This window comes from Chionomys nivalis, chromosome 11, assembly GCF_950005125.1.
Source record: "Chionomys nivalis chromosome 11, mChiNiv1.1, whole genome shotgun sequence".
In the NCBI taxonomy this organism is placed as follows: domain Eukaryota; kingdom Metazoa; phylum Chordata; class Mammalia; order Rodentia; family Cricetidae; genus Chionomys; species Chionomys nivalis.
Genome location: NC_080096.1, coordinates 72,642,670 through 72,658,804, shown reverse-complemented (window position 1 = coordinate 72,658,804; position 16,135 = coordinate 72,642,670).

Sequence of the window (16,135 nt, the reverse complement as noted above, 5' to 3'; positions counted from 1 at the left end):
GGGATTAGTTCCTAGGATATATAAGGGATTGCAAAAATTAGAAACTGGTAGTTTGAGTGTAATCTCACAGGAAGTGGCACTATTAGGAGATGTGGCTTTGTTGGAGTAGATATGTCCTTATTAGAGGAAGCGTGTCACTGCGGGGTGGGCTTTGAGGTTCCCTATGCTCAAGATGCCACCCTGTTGTGATCCAGCTGCCCTCACTCCCACGGACTGACAGCGGAACTTCCTTGTGGTCTGTAATTGACAAGGATGTTTGTGTTCTTTCTGGCTGGTGGGTTTCCACAGAAGGAGTAGATGTATAAAAGGTTTCTGGGCAAAATAAAGGTTGCTGTTCTTCCACCTGAAAAGAAGCCTTCCTGTCTTAATTCCAGCACCCCCCACCAGTTTCGGCTATCCAGGCTTCGCTGGCCGAAGCACCACCCAGTGTCTTCAGTCCATTTCATATTACCTGAGAGATAAAACCCTCTCAGCTCTAGCACCACATCTGAATGCACTCTCACATGCTCCCCATCATGATGATAATGGAATGAACCTCTGAAACTGCAAGCAGCCACCCCAATTAAATGTTTCTTCACAGCAAATTAAATCAAATGGCCAAAAGACACTTAAGGAAATGTTCAACTTCCTTAGCCATCCGAAAAATACAAATCAAAACAGCTCTGAGATTCCATCTACACCTGTCGGAATGACCTAAGATCAAAAACATTGATGATAGCTTATACTGGAGAGTATTTGGGGTAAGAGAAACTCTCCTCCATTGCTGGTTGGAATGCAAACTGGTACAGCTGCTTTGGAAACCAATATGGTTATTTCTCAGAAAATTAGAAAACAGTCTACCTCAAGACCCAGCTATACTATACGGATGCTCAATCATATCACAAGGGCATGTGCTCAACTATGTTCATAACAACATTATTTGTAATAGCCATAACCTGGAAATAACCTATATGCCCATAAACCAAAGTGTTGTAATAAGAGAGGCGGGGCTGCGTCCCCGGCACCCAGCCACCTGCATGGCTAGCTTATGCCCCGAAATAATTACATGGAAACTGTATTCTTTTAATCACTGCCTGGCCCATTAGTTCTAGCCTCTTATGGGCTAGCTCTTACATATTGATCTAACCCATTTCTAATATTCTGTGTAGCACCATGAGCTGGCTTACCAGGGAAGATCTTAACCTGCGTCTGTCTGGACTGGGAGAATCATGGTGACTCCCTGACTCGCCTTCTCTCTCCCAGCATTCTGTTCTGTTTACTCCACCCACCTAAGGGTTGGCCTATCAAATGGGCCTAGGCAGTTTCTTTATTAATTAACCAATGAAAGCAACAGATTAATACAAGACCCACCTCCATCACCAAAGAATGGATAAAGAAAATGTATATTTACACATTGAAGTACTATGGAAAACAATAATGACATCTTGAAATTTGCAGGCAAATGGATGGATCTAAAATAAAAAAAAAAACATATTGAGGGAAGTAACCCAGACCTAAAAAGACAAATATAATATGCACTCACTCATAAGTGGCTTCAAGACATAAAGCAAAGAAAAACCAACCTACAATTCACAATCCCAGAAAACACAGACAACAAAGAGAACCCTAAGAGGGACATGCATGGGTCTACATGAGAAGGAGAAAAGGACAAGAACTCCTGAGTAAACTGGGAGCATGGGGTTCACAAGGAAGAGAAGAATGGAGGAAGAGAGAACAATGGAGAAAAAAATGTACAGTTCAAATAAAAACAATTTAAAAGTAAATGGTATAGACAGGGGTAAAGCTAAGGAAAATCTTGGTTCCCAACATTACTTGGGACATACACATTTTTTTAATGTTTACTATTTTCCATGGTATTTTTTGGAATAGTGCCATTTGGCTGGAAAAAGTATCAAGTGACATATTTGTCACAATCACAAATGAACTTCCTCCAAAAGTTTTCAATCTATTATCAAAATATATGACCATTATCATCACTAGAGTAGCAGTTGTAAAGCTTTGGGAGGCTTGATTAGGAATCTTTGGACCAGATTATGGAATCAAATTGCTCATTGAATGTTGGTGAAGAGAAGCTGGAAAGATAATAAAGTCAGAAGACCAGAACATCTGCTGCAAGACAATGTGTTCTATAAACGACATGGAAGTTGAACCAACAAAATCTCAATATGGCTCTATTTCCTGGTGAAAGATATAAGCAATTAATGGTTCCTGAATGGGAGAACTGGTCTTCTAAAGGAATAAACATCCTTATTCAATGTGATAAGAAAATCTTGAAATTGACTGGGAAAGCATTTTAAGATATAAACATATCTTATCAATGTGATAAGAAAATTGAGGGGAAAAATGTGGAAGTAAAAGGAACCAAGTAGGCCAGGAGAGCCATCTTTGGGGTGAGTTTCTGACCGGCGGCAGAAGCCCCGGACAGGGAACTCAGAAGTTCCTCATCCCCCCCCCCAATACTTCCTGGGCTCCCTACAGAGGCTCTACTCCCTGCATACTGCCTCTCTCTTCCTATCCCACCCAGCTTGCATCCAGAACCCTCCTCCCCTCTGCCCGCCTTCCCTCTTTGGGCACATAACGCCACCCAGCTCAGCCTGTCTAGGCGCAGGGGTCTAACCCTGCGGGCAGGCGGGAGTTCCTGTGTGTCAATAACCTGCCTGCACCAAGCAAGGTAGGCGCTTTGTTTACGAACTACCCAACCAGCATGGAGATCTGTTCTCGGCGCCAGGAGAGCCATCTTTGGGGTGAGTTTCTGACCCATGGCAGCAGCCCCTACAGGGAACTCAGAAGTTCCTTATTCCCCCCCCCCCCCCGCAATACTTCCTGGGCTCCCTGCAAGGGCTCTACTCCCTGCATACTGCCTCTCTCTTCCTATCCCACCCAGCTTGCATCCAGAACCCTCCTCCCCTCTGCCCGCCTTCCCTCTTTGGGCACATAATGCCACCCAGCTCAGCCTGTCTAGGAGCTGGGGTCGAACCCTCAGGGCAAGCGGGTGGGCAGGAGTTCCTGCGTGTCAATAACCTGCCTGCACCAAGCATGGTAGGCGCTTTGTTTACGAACTACCCAACCAGCACGGAGATCTGTTCTCAGCACCAGGAGAGCCATCTTTGGGCACGGAGATCTGTTCTCGGTGCCAGGAAAGCCATCACTGGAGCCCCAGGAGAGCCATCACTGGGGAGTGCCATCACTGGGAAGGTACATCAGGAGGCAAGGAGACCTGATCCTGTAAAAGAAGATCCATAGGGGAGCACTCAGAGGAAGAGATGGGCAGGCGCCAATGCAAGAATTCACCCAACAATCTGAAAAACAATATGAAACCACCAGAACCCAGTGACCTCACAACAGGAGGTCATGAACACCTTAATCAAGAAGAAGTAGAAAAAATTGACTTTATGAAAGTGATTGACGCCCTTAAACAGCATGTAAAAAATGCCCTTATAGAAATGGATGAGAAGTATAACAGAAAGTTTGAAGAATTGAGTAAATCAGTGAATGATACCCTAGGAAACCAAGGAAAAGCAATCAAACAGATAATGGAAACAGTTCAAGACTTGAAAACTGAAATAGAGACAAAGAAGAAAACACAAACAGAGAGCTGGCTGGACATGGAAAATCTAGGTAAATGAATAGAGACTACAGAAACAAGCATAACCAGCAAAATACAAGAGATAAGAAAGAATCTCAGATTCTGAAGATACCATAGAGAAAATAAACACGCTGATCAAAGCAAACAGCAAGGCCAACAATCTCTCATCACAAAACATTCAGGAAATATGGGACACAATAAAAAGACCAAACCTAAGAATAATAGGAGTAGAAGAAGGGGAAGAAGCACAGCTCAACGGTCCAGAAAATATATTTAATAAAATTATAGAAGAAAACTTTCCCAACCTAAAGAAAGATATACCTATGAAGGTTCAAGAAGCATACAGAACACCAAATAGGCTGGATCAAAAAAAAAAAAAACATCGCCTCGCCATATAATAATCAAAACACAAAGCATACAGAATAAAGAAAGAATATTAAGAGCTGCAAAGGACAAAGGCCAAGTTACTTATAAAGTTAAACCTATCAGACTTACACCTGACTTCTCTATGGAACCATGAAAGCCAGTAGGTCCTGGATAGATTTATTGCAGAAACTAAGAGACTGTGGATACAAGCCCAGACTATTATACCCAGCCAAGCTTTCGTTCACTATAAATGGAGAAAACAAAATTTTCCAGGATAAAAACAAATTTAAACAATATGTAGACACAAATCCAGCCTTACAGAAAGTAATAGAAGGAAAATCACTAACCAAGGAGTCCAACAATGACCACAATAACTCAGACATCTAGAGACCCTTCACCAGCGCAACTCAAAGAAGGGAAACACACAAGCTCTACTACTAAAAAAGTGACTGGAGTTAACAACCACTGGTCATTAATATCTCTTAATGTCAATGGACTCAACTCACCTATAAAAAGGCACAGGCTAAGAGATTGGATACAAAAACAGGACCCAACATTCTGCTGTTTACAAGAAACACACCTCAACCACAAAGACAGGCACCTACTCAGAGTAAAGGGCTGGGATAAGGCTTATCAAGCAAATGGACCTAAGAAACAAGCAGGTGTGGCCTTACTAATTTCTAACAAAGTTGACTTCAAACTTAAATCAATCAGAAGAGATGGAGAGGGACATTTTCTACTCATTACAGGAACAGTTCATCAGGATGAAGTCTCAATCCTGAATATCTATGCCCCTAATATAAAAGCACCCTCGTACGTAAAAGAAACATTGCTAAAATTCAAGCCAGACACCAAACCGCACACACTAATAGTAGGAGACTTCAACACTCCTCTCTCACCAATGGACAGGTCAATTAGACAGAAACCTAATAGAGAAATAAGAGAATTAATGGAGGTAATGAATCAAATGGACTTAACAGACATCTATAGAATATTCCACCCAAATAGGAGAGAATATACCTTCTTCTCTGCAGCTCATGGAACCTTCTCGAAAATAGACCACATACTCAGTAACAAAGCCAACTTACACAGTTACAAAAAAAATCAGTAACCACCTGTGTCTTATCAGAGCACCATGGATTAAAGCTAGAATTCAACAACAATGCTACCCCCAGAAAGCCTACAAACTCATGGAAACTAAACAATCAACTACAAAACCATACCTGGATTAAGGAAGAAATAAAGAAAGAAATTAAAGTCTTCCTTGAATTCAATGAAAATAAAGAAACAACATACTCAAACTTATGGGACACTATGAAAGCAGTCATAAGAAGAAAGTTCATAGCACTAAGTGCCCACTTAAAGAAAACAGAGAAAGCACACATTGGAGATTTAACAGCCCACCTGAAAGCTCTAGAAAAAAAAGAAGCAGACTCACCTAGGAGGAGTAGAAGACTGGAAATAATCAAACTGAAGGCTGAAATCAACAAAATAGAAACACAGAAAACAATTGAAAGAATCAATGAAACAAAAAGCTGGTTCCTGGAGAAAATCAACAAGATTGATAAACCCCTATCCAAAGTAATCAAATGGCAGAGAGAGAATTTGCAAATTAATAAGATCAGAAATGAAAAGGGGGACATAACCACAGACACAGAGGAAATTCAGAGAATCATTAGATCTTGCTACAAAAGCCTGTATGCCACAAAACTGGAAAATGTAAAAGAAATGGACACTTTTTTAGATAAATACCATATACCAAAGTTAAACCAGGACCAGGTGAACAACCTAAATAGACCGGTTAGTCATGAAGAATTAGAAGCTGTTATCAAAAAAGTCCCTTCCAAAAAAAGTCCAGGACCAGATGGTTTCCAATGCGGAATTCTACCAGACCTTCCAAGAAGACCGAACACCTATACTCCTTAATGTATTTCACAATATAGAAATAGAGGAGTCATTGCCAAATTCCTTTTATGAAGCTACAGTAACTCTGATACCAAAACCACACAAAGACTCAACCAAGAAAGAGAATTACAGGCCAATCTCACTCATGAACATCGACGCAAAAATCCTCAACAAAATACTGGCAAACCGAATCCAAGAACACATTAGAAAAATTATCCATTATGATCAAGTAGGCTTCATTCCAGAGATTCAGGGCTGGTTCAACATATGCAAATCTATCAATGTAATCCATCATATAAATAAACTGAAAGAAAAAAACCATATGATCGTTTCATTAGATGCTGAAAAAGCATTTGACAAAATTCAACATCCTTTTATGATAAAAGTCTTGGAGAGATTAGGGATACAAGGGTCATACCTAAATATAATTAAAGCTATTTACAGCAAGCCAACAGCTAACATCAAATTAAATGGAGAAAAACTTAAAGCCATCCCACTAAAATCAGGAACATGCCAAGGCTGTCCACTCTCTCCATGCCTCTTCAATATAGTCCTTGAAGTTTTAGCAATAGCAATAAGGCAACATAAGGGGATCAAGGGGATTCTAATTGGAAAGGAAGAAGTTAAACTTGCATTATTTGCAGATGATATGATAGTGTACATAAGTGACCCCAAAAACTCCACCAAAGAACTCCTATAGCTGATAAACACCTTTAGCAATGTGGCAGGATACAAGATCAACTCCAAAACATCAGTCGCCCTCTTATACACAAAGGATATGGAAGCAGAGAGGGAAATAAGAGAATCATCACCTTTCACGACAGCTACAAACAGCATAAAATATCTTGGGGTAACTCTAACCAAGAAACTGAAAGATCTATTTGACAAGAACTTAAAGGCATTGAAGAAAGAAATTGAAGAGGATACCAGAAAATGGAGGAATCTCCCCTGCTCTTGGATTGGGGGGATCAACATAGTAAAAATGGCAATTCTACCAAAGGCAATTTATAGATTCAATGCAATCCCCATCAAGGTCCCATCAAAATTCTTCACAGATCTTGAGAGGACAATAATCAACTTTATATGGAAAAACAAAAAACCCAGGATAGCCAAAACAATCTTATACAATTAAGGAACCTCTGGAGGGATTACCATCCCTGACTTGAAACTCTATTACAGAGCTACAGTAATGAAAACAGCGTGGTACTGGCATAAAAACAGAGAAGTCGACCAATGGAATCGTATAGAAGACCCGGATTTTAACGCACAAACCTATGAACACCTCATTTTCTATAAAGGAGCTAAAAGTATACAATGGAAGAAAGAAAGCATCTTCAACAAATGGTGCTGGCACAACTGGATGTCAACCTGTAGAAGAATGAAAATAGACCCATATCTATCACCATGCACAAAAATCAAGTCCAAATGGATCAAAGACCTCAATATCAATCTGAACACACTGAACCTGATAGAAGAGAAAATGGGAATTACCCTACAACACATGGGCACAGGAGATCGCTTCCTATGTATAACCCCAACAGCACAGACATTAAGGGCAACATTGAATAAATGGGACCTCCTGAAACTGAGAAGCTTCTGTAATGCAAAGGACACTGTCACTAAGACAAAAAGGCAGCCTACTGACTGGGAGAAGATCTTCACCAACCCCACAACAGACAAAGGTCTGATCTCCAAAATATATAAAGAACTCAAGAAACTAGACGTTAAAATGCTAAATAACCCAATTAAAAAATGGGGCACTGATATGAACAGAGAATTCTCAACAGAAGAAATTCAAATGGCCAAAAGACACTTAAGGTCATGCTCAACCTCCTTAGTGATCAGAGAAATGCAAATAAAAACAACTTTGAGATATCATCTTACACCTGTCAGAATGGCTAAAATCAAAAACACCAATGATAGCCTTTGCTGGAGAGGTTGTGGAGAAAGGGGTACGCTCATCCATTGCTGGTGGGAATGAAAACTTGTGCAACCACTTTGGAAATCAGTGTGGCGATTTCTCAGGAAATTTGGGATCAACCTACCCCTGGACCCAGCAATACCACTCTTGGGAATATACCCAAGAGATGCCCTATCATATGACAAAAGCATTTGTTCAACTATGTTCAAAGCAGCATTATTTGTAATAGGTAGAACCTGGAAGCAACCTAGATGTCCTTCAATGGAAGAATGGATGAAGAAAGTGTGGAATATATATACATTAGAGTACTACTCTGCGGTAAAAAACAATGACTTCTCGAATTTTGCATGCAAATGGATGGAAATAGAAAATACTATCCTGAGTGAGGTAACCCAGACCCAAAAAGAAGATCCTGGGATGTACTCACTCATAATTGGTTTCTAGCCATGGATAGGGGCCCATTGAGTCTATAATTTTGATCCTAAAGAAGCTAAATAAGAGGGTGAGCCCAAGGAAAAACATATAGTTATCCTCCTGGCTATGGGAAGTAGACAAGATTGCCGGGCAAAAAATTGGAATCTTGGGGGTGGGGTGGGATGGGGGTAAAGGGAGATGGCGAGAGAAAAGTGTGAAGGAGAGGATGGGGGGAACTTGGGGAAACGGGATGATTGGAGATAAAGGAAGGTTGGATAGGTGAGCAGGGAAGCACATATCTTAGTTAAGGGAGCCCTTTAAGGGTTGGCAAGATCTTGAACCTGGAGTGGCTACCTGGTGCCAGGGCAATGTCCCCAGTTATTTCCTTGGGCAGCTGAGGATAGGGAACCTGAAGTGACCCTATCCTATAGCCATACTGATGAATATCTTGCATATCACCATAGAACCTTCATCTAGCGATGGATGGAGATAGAGACAGAGGCCCACACTGGAGCACCGGACTGAGCTCCCGAGGTCCTAAGGAGGAGCAGAAGGAGGGAGAACATGAACAAGGAAGTCAGGACCACGAGGGGTGCACCCACCCACTGAGACAGTGGGTCTGATCTATTGGGAGCTCACCAAGGCCAGCTGGACTATGACTGAATAAGCATGGGATAAAACCAGACTCTCTGAACATGGCGGACAATGAGAGCTGATGAGAGGCCAAGGACAATGGCATGGGGTTTTGATCCTACTTCATGTTCTAGCTTTGTGGGAGGCTAAACAGTTTGGATGTTCACCTTCCTAGACCTGGATGGAGTGGGGAGGACCTTGGACTTTCCACAGGGCAGGGAACCCTGACTGCTCTTGGGGCTAGAGAGGGAGGAGAAGAGGAGTGGGGGGAGGGGGAGAGGGGCGGGAGGAGGGGAGGGAAATGGGAGGCGGCAAGGAGGCGGAAAATTTTTTTTTCAATAAAAAATAAATAAATAAAAATAAATAAATAAAGAAACCAAGTAACAGGTCAGGAAGTATGAAGCTATAGAGAAAATAGTTACAGAGAAAACTGAATGAAAACACTGTATAAACACGTACATACATACACGCATGTGTACATGTGCATACACATGAAGATCTCATAATTAAACCCATTATTTTGTATGCTAAAATTAATTTAAGAAACTCAACATATAAAAACCTAAAAAAAAAGTGTTGTGAGATATGGTGCTCATTAGCAGGAGAAGTTAAAGTTGTAAATTTTATTACCTCAGTTTTATTTAACTGTACATATGCATGTACATATAACCATGAATATTCATACAAAGTATTAATAATTCTTCTATACTAATTATATAGTGAAGAAATTTTTCTTCTACTATAAATTAATGAGCTAAATAATAAAAATGTCTTTAGATTTTTAAATAAAAAAGAAACTCATCATTAATTATGATACCTTGGAGAATATTAGTGTCTATTGCTACTAAGTCTCCATTCCCCAAGAGGTATTTCAATATAATAACTCATATTTGTAAAATTTTAATGTAAGACTATGAAGCTCTAAATATGAAAAATAGTTTTGAGGATCAAGAAATGATACTTAGAATCAAGAACCAGACTCCTCTGTCTACTGGTCACATGATTTATGGAGATGACTCTCAATATTATATATAAATACAAAGAAGAATGCTCCCAGTAGGGTAAAAAAAAAAAACCCTGTTTGTGCTTCAATTAAAAAAACACTTATCTCTCTTGTATAACAGATTATGGCAATGCTCTCCTGTGTTACATGTGATGATGTCTGTGTGAGAAGACAGCTTTTGGAAACAAGATAAGATATCAAGATAGGTAAATTATTGCCAAATTTGAAAAGAAACTTTGACAAAGATAATTATCAAATGAACTTCAGATAAATCAAACCAAATGTTAGCTAGAATTGAACATATTTGATGCACTGCACTATATACACTGTAAATTAATTTAAATGATTAAGTTCCATGAGAAATTTTCCATAAAAGTAATCATACTAAAAAAATAATGCTATGGTTTTGATCAGATGTTTGTGCCGGTAGGAAGTGGGGCCATGTGGAAAAGGTCATTGGAGGCTATTCCTTTCTCAGGGGGATCAGGAGCTACACATCCCCCACTTACCTTTTCTATTTGCTTCCTGCACATCATAAAGTAGACATCACCACAGGCTCAGAGCAACAAGGCCAAATCACCACAGACTAAAACTTCTAAAACCATGAGCTAAAAGCAGTCTTCTGAGTTTATCACATATGTTAGATCTACCTAATTTATCCCTGTAGTCCTACCAATAATTAATTTGTACTCAGTTCTATTTTGTATATGTCCTTATTTCCTCCATTCTATATTGTATTATTTTGAAACAAATGCCAGGTGACACATTGTTTCATCTATAATTATTTTAATGTTTCTTTAAAAAAATAAGCATCTTTCATTTTTATTTCTAATAAGCATGCACAGTAACTGGCTTCCTTATGGTGTTTTCAAATATTTTTAGGTTTAGTTAATCAATTTCCTGGTTTCCAAGTCTTATTTATGCCCTTTGAGATCTAGTATTTCCCTTTTCATTACTGTATCACATGAGTTCCATTGCATTGCCTTCCCTTTCCCTTAAAGACCCCCATGAGTCCTTTTTCATTTTCCTGGCTTCTACCAATACTAATTTCCATATATATACACATACAAACTACATATAAACTAGAATTTAAGATGTGCACAAGAGAAAGAATATTTGCCCTTCTGGGTGTGGATTACCTCACTTAGTGTATTTTCCAGTTGCTTTAATTTCCCTGAAAATTTTGTACTATTATTTTTTCTTCCAGCTGAATAAAATGTTATTGTATATCTAACCCATTTTAGTTCCTCTTTCATCTGTTGATGGAGCTTTAGGCCGATTCTACTTCCTGGCTATTTAATAGAGTTGCAACAAACTTTCTTGTAGTAAGATGCAATCCTTTGGACATATGCCAAAGACTGATAGAATTGTGTCATATGGTAGACTTCAGCTGTTCTTAGTTTTCTTAAGAAACAAATACACTTATCTCAATAGGTTTACACAGTTTATGCTCCCACCAATGCTGTGGGACAATTGTTTGTACCCTGTTACTTGTATTTTAAATAAACACTGATTGGCCAGTAGCAAGGCAGAAAGTATAGGCAGAGTGACCAGGAAGGAAGTAGAGGAAGTAGAGATGGAACAATGAAAACAGCAGAATTCTGGGAAGAGTCAGTATGTAGTCATCAGCCAGACACAGAGAGGAAGCAAGATACAGAGCAAGAAAGATGTGACTTTTTTGATGAAAAAGGTACCAAGTCATGTGGCTAACACAGACAAAAATTATGGGCTAAAATAAGTTATAAGAGTTAATAAGAAGCCTTAGGTACTAGGTCAATCAGTTTATAATTAATGTAGACCTCTGTGTGATTTCGTTGGGACTTAACAACTGTGGAAACCAGGCAGGACAGTCAGCAAAATGGCACCCAATGTGGAGCTTACCAAATCCACTTAAAATTCTGAGAGAGCTTGGGAAGTTAGATAGAAAAGAATAGAGTTAAGCACATCTTCTTGATAGCAGCATTTTCTTGGGTGGGCTCTGCTTGATAGAGGTAAGTGCTCTCATTTAAGAGGGGCTTCATGACTCAGCTTTAGCTGCAAAACCTTGTAGTTCTTTTAAGAAGTCATGCTACAAAACACTTCAATGATATTGATGAAAAGCTGACGACATGCTTTCTGGTGGTGTTGGAGAACTTGAAATGAGATAGAGTTGTGGCAATAAACATGGCTCTGGCCAGTACCTCTGCCATGAGTATAGACTCTCAGAGAAAAGCTAAGGAATGGGCTAGATTCAGCTGTCAAAGCCACGACTTTAATTCTAGCCATATCACTTAGCAAATTAAAGACTTATGTGGTCAGAAAAAGGGAGTTACAGTAAAGATAGATTCAAAGATGAAGAAAAGCTCTAAATGATTTATTGTGTGTTTAAAAATATATGTAGGCTTGGAGAAAAAGAGGAGAAAGTTCTTAAAAGAAAAAATTGAAAAAGAGAGTAGTTGGGTGTAGTGGCATATACCTTTAATTCCAACACTTGGAAGGCAGAGGCAGACAGATCTCTGTGAGTTCAAGGACAACATAGTCTACAGAGTGAGTTCCAGGACACACAAAGATATACAGAAAAAAGCAAAAAATAAAAATAAAAGAAATAAAGTTAAAAATAAATCCACATAAAGATGAAAAATACACAAAGAGTCTGGATACTGTATGTTATTATGTTGTCTTTAAATTGTTTGATGGCTGAGGAAAGAGCAAAAGCTGCTAAAAGATATTTGATTGTAAATGCTGCTAGATTAATCCAAGATATATATTTTAAAAATGCCTTAACTTCAAAATTTAAGTCAAAAGTTATGTTACTTTGGAGAAGAGATTTTACTTTTGTTTCCACAGGAAAGGAAAGGCTATGAATTCATTCTGGGCTAAGAAAATTTAGGTTTAATCAAGAAAGACCCCCCTGAAGAATCTCCAATGGTCCAGATGATCCAACATTTCAGAGAACCTCTATTGGAGCTTCCTCTGAGTTCTGCATCCAGAACAGTTTCAAGATTGCTACCTGAGATGATCAAGCTTCACAGAGGCTTTCCAATAAGGACTTGCCCACAATCTTAAATTTTCTTTAGGTCCCCATAAGATTATCAGCATCCCCAATCAGCAGGAAGTAGACTGGAAAACTATGCCCACATCCAAAAAAAAAATGTATTATGGATGTTTGTCTTTGTTTAGATTGTTAATTACAAGTTGTTATGGATAATGGTCAATAGAAAAGCAAAACAAAGGAGATTCAATTAAAAGTCCTTATTAAAAGAAAGGGAGGAGTGCTGTGGCACAATGATCTGTACCCTGTCACTAGTATTTTAAATAAATGCTGATTGGCCAGTAGCCAGACAGGAAGTATGGGTGGGGTGACCAGTCATGAAGTAGAGGTGAGGCAATGAGAATTCTGGGAAGAGAGAAATTTCAGTCTGCAGTCGTCACCCAGCAGCGGAGAATACAAGGTGAGAATGCCTCACTGGAAAGGTATCAAGCTATTTGGCTAATATAGACAAGAATAATGAGCTAAAATAAGATGTAAGAAAGAGTTAATAAGAAGCTTGAGCTACTTGAGCTACTAGGCCAACCAGTTTATAATTAATATAGGCCTCTGTGTATTTCTTTGGGATTGAACAGTTGCAGGAATGGTTGGGAAAGAAATCTCTTTCAACACACCAACAGTCAATTCTTTTTGCCTGATATTGTTTACCAGAATTTGTTGTCTTTTTTTATGACAGCAAAAGAAACCTTTCCTAAAACATAATTAATACAATACTCAAAACTAACAGTGATATCTGTTTAATATTACCAAATATTTTTCTAATGGTCAATTGGTCAATTTTTTTCCAGTTTCCTACAGTGTGTATTGATCAGGATTTTATTTGGAATGGGTTGAATCTTCTTTGAAGAATGATTACAAATCATTTAATTGTTGTGGGTTTTTTTTTGTCATTTGTAGCTTATAGATTCCCCTCCCTTTTTATTTTCATTACACCATAACTATTGAACAAATGGAATGTTCATTCTTTAAAACCTCTTACATTCTCAATTTTGCTGATTACAATATTTTTCAAAAATTTCTCAGAGCCATGTTGACTGAGTTTTCTGTCCCGCCTGGTCCTGTAGCCATTCAGTCCCAATAAAATACACTGAGGTCTACATTAATTACAAACTGATTGGAATTTCAAGGTCCCTGCCATCACCAAAAAGTATGTGGTCAGTTTTTCATCAACACCATTTAACTGTTTTGTGGCAGGACCTCTTAAAAGAACTACAAGGTTTTGCAGCTAAAGCTGAGTCAGGAAGCCCCTCTTAAATGAGAGCACTTGCCTCTAGCAAGCAGAGCCCACCAGAGAAAGTGCTGCTATCAAAAAGCTGTGTTTAACTCTATTCTTTTCTATCTAGAATAACTTCCCAAGATATCTCAGGCTTTTAAGTGGATTTGGTCAGCCCCACATGACCATTCATTTGTTGACTGAGGTTTCTGTTCCAACAGGTCCTACAGCCATTCAGTCCCAAAGAAATCACACAGAGGTTTGCATTAATGATAAACTGATTGACCTAGTAGCTCAGGTTTCTTATTAACTAATTCTTTATTACATCTTAAATTAGCCCATATTTCTTGTCTGTGTTAGTCATGTGGCTTGGTACCTTTTTCATCAAGGCAGTCACATCTTGCTGGCTCTGTGTCTGGCTTCCTCTATGTCTGGGAGATGACTGCAGACTAGAACGTCCCTCTTACCAGAATTCTCTTTGTCCCACCTCTACTTCCTGCCTGGTTGCCCCACCCATATTTTTTGCCGGGCTACTGGCCAATCAGGGTTTTATTAAAAATAATAGAAGTGACAGGATAAAAGACCGTTGTCCCACAGCATAATCATGTTTCAGAAAATTAGTAATAGAGATAAAAGCCAGAGCAGATTGAAATGTTTGTGTGTGTGTGTGCTTGAAAGTCATGTTAAAATTTACCAGTAGATTTAGATATCAGCATTTATAGCTATTCCTTAACGTGTTCCACAAACAATAATTTTTAACACTATTAACAATAATGCTTAAATTTATTAGTTTCTAAGAGGTTGAAAAATAATACTTTTTAATTATGCTATTCTTAATTTGTTGACTAACTGTAAAACATCTACAATGAATGTGTACTGTATCACCTGATTCAACTTAGGTGTAAAACCTAAAAGGCAAGATAAGCATTTGATTTAGAAGCACCAAGCACACTGTTTATAAACTTTCTAATCAGACTTGTGAATGAGTATAAATATGTCATTCTATAAGAACTTCCAGAAGTACTTGAAAGATGACTCCTATTACTTAGAGAATGAGCAAATAGATTTTAGGTTTTCATGATCAAAAGAGGAACATATCTTAGTGAAATTTACATAAGTGCTATTAAAATATACCTAGTCACCATAGGTTCCTAAAACATGAATAATCTCAAGGTAACTTAAATAAAAGAATATTATCTATTTAATTATGAAAAAGAAGTTAGGATAGCAAGATAATTACAAAAACATTTGAATAAATATGATCTAAAAACATTTCAAATGTCTCTTATACTGTATTACTTTATCAACATTTTAGAATGCACTGGTATGTATTAGGTCAATACTGACATTTTAATAACACCCAACTGTGTATGAGAAATGAAACTTGTAATCAGCCTCAGTGTAATTCAAAGGCTTATTTTTAGCCTTACAAAAAAACACTCTGTCCTAACATCAAAAAAAAATACTAGAATAAAATGTTCAAATCTTTAATTTTTTTACCAAAAATCATCAAATGTCTCGAAGTGGAGTACATTAAGAACTGAATTCAAAGAAGCATAAAACTGGTGTCTATTTATTTTATATTAAACATTCCTAAGCAAGCATAAGAACAAAAGAAAAAATTACACTTAAAATGTTTTTATTTCTCAGCAATTTAGACCATTCAACACTAATGTAAAAGATAAGTAGCAATCTAGAAGAAATTAGCAAACATATTTCTTGAAATGTAGCAGCTCTTAGTGGCAAGTCCATGCAAGTAAGAAGTAGAAAATGTGAATAAGTTCTACATTGTGAAATGAAGAAATAATACAAATGAATAAAATTCATATTTCCTTAAAATTTATCACTAATTTTTTCTTCAACATTAAAATACAATGAAGAAACTGGCAGAAAATAAAAAGACAACTCTTATCCTGATGAAAGAATCATATAAAAACAACATAATAGTAGTTATAAAGGTCTTAACATTATTCTTATCCTCTCTACTAAAATATGCCTGACTACATGTTTAGAATTTCTTGTGTCGTAGAAACCCCCCCCCACAAAAAAAAGGTTTCATTTAAATT